We start from the raw sequence: 5,537 nt of genomic DNA on the forward strand, positions 1-5,537 counted from the left end.
AAGAGGGATCATGAGAAACTGATCCAACAACTCTTAGACATGCAAAGAAGAATAACATAAGACTGATAGGAATCCAAGAAGTAGCAGGAGAAAATGCAAATGACTGAGAAAAGCTGTTCACAGAATTAATTATAAAACTTCCCTAATGAATGTAACTGTACTGTATCCCTAAAATGTACCAATAAACTCAATAAAATAAAAAAAAAACGTAAGGGATCATGAGAAACTGATCCAACAACTCTTAGACATGCAAAGAAGAATAACATAAGACTGATAGGAATCCAAGAAGTAGCAGGAGAAAATGCAAATGACTGAGAAAAGCTGTTCACAGAATTAATTATAGAAAACTTCCCAAACAGAGGGGAAGAATTCAACATACAGGTAAGTGAGGCATATAGGACTCCAACTAGACATGATAAAAAAAAAAATCTACACCTAGACATATAATTATCAAGATCCAGAAAAGCAACAGAAGAACAAAGTACTACAAGCAGTAAGAGATAAGACACAAATCACGTGCAAAGGAAAGCCCATCACAATCACAGCAGACTTTTCAACACAAACCCTTCAGAGAAGGAGAGCCTGGAATGAGACATTTCAAGTACTAATAGAAAACAACCTCCAACCTAGACTGTTGTATCCTGCAAAACTTTTGTTCAAAATGGACAGGGAAATAAGGTACTTCCATGATAAAGAACACTTGAGAAACTTCATGAATACCAAACCAGCATGACAACGAATTCTAAACAATATCCTAGAAAAAAACAATGAAGGTAACAACACAATGAGGCCCAACAGAGCAAATCAAACAGGCAAGGTAAGAAACTAAAAGAAGAAGGTGAAAAAAATATGACAATAATAAGTTAGTACATATCAGTTATAACCATCAATATCAATGGCCTCAATTCACCAATCAAGAGAAATAGACTGGTAGAATGGATTAAGAAGCAAAATCCAATAATATGTTGTATACAAGACACACTTAGTGCAAAAAGAAGCCCATAGACTGAAAGTGAAAGGACGGAAAACGTCTTTATGCAACAGGAGCCCAGAAAAAAACAGGGGTAGCAATCTTATTCACAAAGTAAATTTCAAACCTAAACTGATTGAGAGAGACAAAGAAGGCCACTACATCCTTGTGAAGAGAACAATTCAAGAGGAAGAGATAACAAATAATTCCTTTTCAATCTATTGAGTATGTTAGAAAGCACATATGCTCCTTTTCTCTTTTTTTTTTTTTTCTTTTCTTTTTTCTTTTTCTTTCCTTGGTGCTGGGGATTAAACTCAGTACATCGTTCTGCCTAGGCAGGCGCAGCATTACTGAGCTAAATTTCAGGCTTTACTTTACATATTTTTTAAATTTATCAACACATTAATCTTTGTCTTTATATATTGGTCTACCAAATTGATGAGTTATTTTGGTTCTCATTTTCTTTGCTTTTTTATTTGAGAATTTATGAAATCTGTGCATATGAGTAGGATGAAAATTATTAAGGTCCATCCGTCATTCTCCTCTCTCCTGTCTGCCTTCTGCAAACTTCCTTTTCTGTCACTACAGCTTGTTTGGTTGCAAATTTGTTAAGACAAATTTTGTTATGTTATCAATATATCTTTGTATATTTTCTACTGATAACAAATATTAATTTTTAAGTAAATTTTATTATAACTATACTTAAATAAATGAATAACAAATCATTAATATCATTCAGTATCTGGTACATATTACAAATATAAACAAACGATATTTGTTTTTCTCAAATCACACAAATCACAAATATTCCACACATCACTGCACTGTTTTATTATACCAAAGTATATATTGTGCTGTAGAAAATATGCATTGAGTGGATGTGTGGGGGGTATATTTTTACACATATGTGTGCACTATTAAATGAGGCACATGGTCATAAATGTGGTAGGATTTCGCACATTTGGCATATCGATAGTTTCTCTGGCAACCTTATGATTTCTCTAAATTAGGTGCTTGATTTAATTCATAGTCATTTGTTTGGGAAGAATATTACATATGGATTGGTCTTAAATTATATCATTATGCTTATAAAAATATAATAAAAATAAGCACGGGATATAATAAAATAGAAACAGAAAAATCTGTTCTTAAAAATGTGAACTCTTTTGGTTGTTTCTGGATTTCAAATGTAAGTGTATTTCTTTTCTATGGGAAGTTTTGTTAGAAAATGTAAGTGATACAATCAACAAGCATATGATATTTATCAAATTAATAAAACCAAGGAGTTTATAAATTATAAAATTTTGAGGATAGTTTCTCAATTATAATTTGTAACTTTGTTTTATTTGTAAATACATTATTTTAACAATATTATACTAAAAGAAAATGAGAAAGAACATATAATCTTTGAAGATCATATCAAACTAATAATATATTTGGATTATCAGTCTTTGTTGCATAAGTTTTGTTTATTTCAGATTTTTTTGCTGTCATATATATGTATATTTGAAATTTTTAAAAAATGTTTCAAAAATAAATAGAAGCTATCTAAAATCCCTCTCTATAAAATTCCTTACTTCTGCCAATATCATAATTTTCAAGACATTTAATATTTTTCCTTCATTTTTTAAGTTGCTTTAGGTATCTTTAGTTGTCTCTAAGGTATCATTTACATCCAACAGTCTCAAGCTTCCCTTGTTAGTTCATATAACAAAATGTAATCTAATATGACAATCTAGAAAATATAAAAGGAAGAAACAATCTATTTTTTATGATAATGTCCATGAAATAATTTTTTTTAATTATGTAAAGTCTGGAATGTAACTAAACCATAACTAACAAAAGCTGTATGTCAATTTATAATTATTTTAATAACAAACCCTTATAAATATGCCTCTACAGATATTATGGGTTATTGGGAGCAATTAATATCTACTGAAAAATTGATATAGTTCATTCAGTTCTCCCAGATCTGGAAATGAGTCTTATTACACCAGCAAACTCAGAGGGCTCAAGAATACCATTACTCTCCTTGCCACCTCAATTACACCCATTTTCCCTTATTTTCCAGTATGTTCAACTCATGTTGATGTTGTCTTGCATTATAATGTCTATATTTTCACTCATCGGTAATTTTCAATAAAAAGGATTAAAAAATTAAAGAATGAATGTAAGAATAGACACACCTGTTGAGGACAATTCATTGTTTAGAGCAATAGAAACTACTTCAGCTGTCATCTAGACAAGAGAATCTTAGATTCACCAGATTTCTGGAGGAAAATTGTTCTTTCTTCTTCTCACTAAAAGGCAGAGGAGGATTAAGCAGACAGCAGTGGGTAAGCATTCTCTGTGAAAGTCCAGATAGTAAATATTTTAGAGTTTTTAGGCTACAGGCATTCTCTGTCCCATATTTTTGTTTCTTTCTTTTAACCCTTCAAATGTGTAAAACTTAATTTTTAGCTGACAGTGGAGTGAAAATAGAACCTTGTCTACATAGTCCAGAAGACATGTTTTTGTGAGACTCTGAGGATAATGTTTGAGTCTTTTGTGAGACTCCATATTATATAGATGTCAATGTTCTATGGTTGGGGGTTTACTTTCATCATTAAAAAATTTGTAGTTGGTTTTGATGTACATCTATTACCATAGGGGTTGTTTGCCTTTCTTTGAAGGCTGCCTCAAACTTTACTGGCACTGGCTCTCATGAAGTTGGATCTCCTCACTTGGTATGCTCTCTGTCACTCTAATGGAAAAAACTCCATTACTATTCCATGTAGCTAGGTACTCTCTGAAACACTTACCAAAAAAGATTCAGTTAATCATGGCCACCAGCAACCCAAGTTTGGGAGTTGTAGATACCGGGTGAGTAACCTCCTCACATGCTGGCTTTACAAAATTAAAGCACTGTTCATTCGATTTCTTCCATAATAAAATATGAACATTAAAATCAGTTCTATTTAGATACACCACAAGAAGATGATACTTGCCAAAGAGTTCTCTCTTTCCCAGAGCTTGGAGCTCTCTACTAGCTGGACTCTGCAGGTTTCCTTCTATTCCCTGCGGGCAGCGGTCCAACAACGGGAACCCCAGGAAATGCTGAAATCTTGGAAAAGCTAGTGCTATATTTTACAGGATATTTCTTTCTGCTTTTTCTTTTTCCACCAGTTGGCAAGCTCATTGTTACATCTTTAGAACCCATCATATCTATTGAACTTATTATCTGCAAACATTTATCAAACACAACTATTGTTAAGGCACTAGTCAAAATGCCAGAGTACAGTGCTACAGAAATCCATCTACAAAAGGCTATTTTAGAGCCACACACGCACACCTACACATTGTCAGTTCTTGATATAAAATGTTGAGTACCATTTTCATGTCCTCTTGCTCAATTTAAATAATCAAACCACTTATCTCTGCAATTAGCTTGAGAATCGACAATGTGTATATTTGTAAGAGATACTATTGTAACACTACATCTATGACAGATTAATTGATAATTATATCAAATATCAATATAATGCCTTTGGTATGGTTTTTATATCTTCTTTGATTGTCTCCCTTGAAACATGGTTATCAAATGTTGCACATGCTGTGCAAGTTACAATAACAATTTTATCCCAAACAGAACTAATTACATGTGAAATTTCATTTTCTTTTTAATTGCAAGACACCATATTTACATGTGATTAGTTTCTAAGCCTATAAGAAATGTCTTTATGCTGAAATGTTTGGAAATAAGTCTTTAATGGTGATAAGAGAAGTGTTAATAATATTATAAAATATCAGATTCTTCCTTTAGAATCATTACTCAAAAACAATATGCTTGCAGAAGTTTCTTGAGGGGTATGTTGCCCTATGTGCAAAATTTTTTTTTTGTGCCCCCTTAATTCTATTACTGCACATTCAATTCACCAATATTTCACGTATGGAACTTTCAGAGCTGTGCTACACCAGGAATATTAGTGTGATTAGTTTCTAAGCCTATAAGAAATGTCTTTATGCTGAAATGTTTGGAAATAAGTCTTTAATGGTGATAAGAGAAGTGTTAATAATATTATAAAATATCAGATTCTTCCTTTAGAATCATTACTCAAAAACAATATGCTTGCAGAAGTTTCTTGAGGGGTATGTTGCCCTATGTGCAAAATTTTTTTTTGTGCCCCCTTAATTCTATTACTGCACATTCAATTCACCAATATTTCACTTATGGAACTTTCAGAGCTGTGCTACACCAGGAATATTACCTCTGACTTTGCATTTGAATCTGTTATGAGGATCCTTCAGATCATACAGATGTCAGCACACTATGTCAGATTTGTTTGGAGATCTACTTTCATCATTTTAAAAATAGTTTTGTAGTTGGTTTTGATGCACATTTAGTATTGAGAACCCTCTGTGCTGGCCTTCTGGGGAAGCCACAGGGTAAATAGAAGAGTCTAGTTAAGCATAACCTATTAAGTGCTAAGTCCTATGATTAGTTATCAATTTATGTTGTAATTTATTTCTACATTATTATTCTACAAAGGATTCCATTCCCTCCTAGAATCAAAAATTATACTCTGTA

Source organism: Fukomys damarensis, unplaced genomic scaffold (genome assembly GCF_012274545.1).
Source record: "Fukomys damarensis isolate Sample0158 unplaced genomic scaffold, DMR_v1.0_HiC HiC_scaffold_4, whole genome shotgun sequence".
Classification (NCBI taxonomy): domain Eukaryota; kingdom Metazoa; phylum Chordata; class Mammalia; order Rodentia; family Bathyergidae; genus Fukomys; species Fukomys damarensis.